Source organism: Heterocephalus glaber, unplaced genomic scaffold (genome assembly GCF_053883595.1).
Source record: "Heterocephalus glaber isolate CG9 unplaced genomic scaffold, H.glaber_assembly_v1.0 deba00001532, whole genome shotgun sequence".
In the NCBI taxonomy this organism is placed as follows: Eukaryota; Metazoa; Chordata; class Mammalia; order Rodentia; family Bathyergidae; genus Heterocephalus; species Heterocephalus glaber.
In genome coordinates this window covers 28,834,756-28,838,219 of record NW_028258330.1, presented here as the reverse complement: position 1 = coordinate 28,838,219, position 3,464 = coordinate 28,834,756, and the positions used below count along the sequence as shown (strand labels likewise).

Below are 3,464 nucleotides of genomic sequence, written 5' to 3'. Positions count from 1 at the left end.
TTGATAATCAACATTTAACCATTCATGAAATTAAAGCATAGATAGACAGACTTAGCTTGACACCTCCTGCCATAAAACTATCTCTATACAGCTCCAACTCCATTGTCTTCAAAGTGCCCTAGCATCTCTGATCTTGCCCTGGGAGGCGGGAAAAGCACAGCCCACCATGTGAGAGATAAGGACACTGGTGCATACCAAGGTCCCCAGACAAGTCCTACGTTCCAGAATTGATCAATAACTGTCACCTGGGTTGGGGATGTGCTCTGTAGTGGGACACTTGCCTAGCATGTGTGAGGCCCTGGGTTCCATCTCCAGCACTGCAAAATACTAAAAAATAATTAATAATCAGCTCTCAAATTTATAGCTTCACCTCGCTGCGCAGTACTGCTAGCGGCTCCTCACTTCTGTTCCCCTACCTGGTAACAGTCACTTGTCCTGGGCTGCATGGTAATCCCTTATCCCAGAGCTCATAGGAGCTTGAAACCATCGCTATCTTCCTGCAGACTCACCAGGAAAAAAAAATGGTTGAAGCAGATCGCCTAGGAAAGCTGTTTATTGGTGGGCTTAATACAGAAACAAATGAGAAAGCCCTTGAAGCAGTATTTGGAAAATATGGATGAATCGTGCAAGTACTCTGGATGAAAGACCAAGAAACCAATAAATCAAGACGATTTGCTTTTGTTACATTTGAAAGCCCAGCAGATGCTAAGGATGCAGCTCGGGACATGAATGGAAAAGTCCTTAGATGGAAAAGCCATCAAGGTGGAACAAGCCACCAAACCATCATTTGAAAGTGGTAGACGTGAGCCACCTCCACCTCCAAGAAGAAGAGGCCCTCCCAGAGGTCTTAGAGGAGGCAGAGGAGGAAGTTGAGGAACTAGGGGACCTCCCTCACATGATGGGCACATGGATGATGGTGGCTATTCCATGAATTTTAACATGAGTTCTTCCAGAGGACCCCTTCCAGTGAAAAGAGGGCCACCACCATGAAGTGGGGGTCCTCCTCCTAAAAGATCGGCCCCTTCAGGACCAGTTTGCTGCAGTAGTGGAATGGGAGGAAGAGCCCCTGTTTCATGTGGAAGAGATAGTTACAGAGGCCCACCTCAGAGGGAACCCCTGCCATCTCGTAGAGGTGTTTATTTGTCTCCAAGAGATGATGGATATTCCATTAAAGACAGCTATTCAAGCAGAGATTACCCAAATTCTCGTGATACAAGAGATTATGCCCGCCCCCCACCAAGAGATTATACTTACCGTGATTATGGTCATTCCAGTTCACGAGATGACTATCCGTCAAGAGGCTATAGTGATAGAGATGGATATGGTTGGGATCGTGACTATTCAGACCACCTGAGTGGAGGTTCCTACAGAGATTCATATGAGAGTTATGACCCTGCAGGTAACTCACGTAGTGCTCCAACTACACGAGGGCCCCCGCCATCTTATGGTGGAAGCAGTCGCTATGGTGATTACAGCCCCTCACAGGATGGATATGATGGAAATCGAGACAGTTACTCAAGCAGCCGAAGTGATCTCTACTCAAGTGGTCGCAATCGGGTTGGCAGACAAGACCGAGGGCTTCCCTCTTCTATGGAAAGGGGGTACTCTCCTCCACGTGATTCCTACAGCAGTTCCAGCCGCGGAGCACCAACAGACGGTGGCCGTGGAGGGAGCTGATCTGGTAGAGGGGGAGGCAGAAGCAGAGACTAGGAACAAACAAAACTTTGGACCAAAATCTCCATTCAAAGAAACAAACAAAAAGTGGAAACTATTCTGTCATAAGTATCCAAGGACTACTAAAAGGAAAATTGTGTTACTTTTTAAAAATTTCCTATTAAGTTCCCCTTCATATTTTTTATGTTCTTGTGAGGAAAGAAAAGTAAAACATGTTTAAGTTTGATTTTATGACTTGCTCTCAACAAGCAAATGTTTAAATGTGTAAGGCTTGACTTGTTGTACTAGTGTTGTAATTTTTCAAGTAAAAGAGTCTCTAAAGGCCACTTCCTGAATTTTCCCAGTAAATAAGGCAAACAGTTCTAAGATCTTCCACAAACATCTAGCCATCTAGATGTACACTGATCTCCATTGAGAGATGAACCATTCTGCCTGTACAGACAAGCTAGCTATTAGAGGGTGGTAGGGTACAGTCTTGGGATTTCAAGGTGTCTTCCAATTGAAATCTCCATGTTCTCAGTATGAAAAAGCCTGAGATCAGATACCTATATTAGGAAAGTGCTATTTGCCCAGTAAACCCACAAAAGCAAGTGGATAATGCTGGCCATAATTTGCCTTTATGACATTTCCTTGGGAATATGCAAGAACCTCCCCTTCCCCTCCCCCAGTAAGACCATTTAAGTGTGTGTTAAACAACTGCAGAATACTAATAAAAAGTTTGGCCAAAACAAAAAAAATTACATCTTTAACTTATGAATTTTAAGATTAGCTTGTCAATTTCTGCAAAAAAAATTTTTTTAAAGCCTGCTGGGATTTTCATAGGGAATGCATTGATCCTTTGAGAAGTATTGCCATCTTCATAATACTGTCTTTCAATCCATGGGCGTTGAATGTCTTTCCCTTTATGTAGGTTTTCTTTTCTTTTTAACAATGTTTATTATTTTCAGAGTATAGGTTTTGCGCTTCTATTGTTGAATTTATTCCTGATTTTTATAGTGTTTTTATAAGTGGAATTGTTTTCTTAATTCTATTTTTGGATTGTTCATTGCTAGTGTTTAAAAATACAACTGATTTTTGTATATTGATCTTTTATGCTGAAAGCTTGTTGAACGTAGTTCTAACAGCTCTTGTCACCTGCAAATATTGGTAGTTTTACTTTTTCCTTTCCAATTGTGATGCCTTTTCTTTCTTGACTAACTGTCATGACATGACTATTCAGTATAATATTGAATAGAAATGGTGAGAGAAACCATCTTTTCTTTGTTATTGATCTTAGGGGGAAATTTCAGTCTTTCACCATGAAATGTGAGGTTTGCTGTGAATTTTCCAGGTGCTGTTTGTCAAGTTGGAGTTCTCTATTCCTAGTTTGTTGTGTGCTTCTATGAACTTGATATGTTTTCATTTTCATTCAGTTCAAAATACTTTCTCATTCCCCTTTCGATTTCTTTTTTATCCACTTGTTTGTTTAGTTTCCAAATATTTGAGAATTTTCTCTTTCAGTGTTGATATCCAGTTTAATTCTTCTATGGTGAGATCACATATTTTCTATTCTGGAATCCTTTTGTACTTATTAAAATTTTTTTTATAGGCTAGAGTATGGCCTATAGTGGTGTTACTTGTGCACTTGAGAAAAATTTGTATTTTGCTGTTGTTGGGCAGTGCTCTAGAAATGTCAGTTGGGTCCAAGTGGTTAATAGTGTTGTACAAAGCTACTGTATTCTTGACTTTCTGCCTACTTATTTTTCTTGGTCTGCTCAGGCTGCTATAACATATATCATAAATTGGGTAGC

The 3,464-nt window shown here is 40.8% G+C and overlaps 1 pseudogene; it reads left to right on the top strand.

The window, feature by feature from the left end:
- The first annotated feature begins 561 nt into the window (after positions 1-561).
- Positions 562-1,785, top strand: LOC101698966 (RNA-binding motif protein, X chromosome-like; annotated as a pseudogene).
- The last annotated feature ends 1,679 nt before the right edge of the window (positions 1,786-3,464 follow it).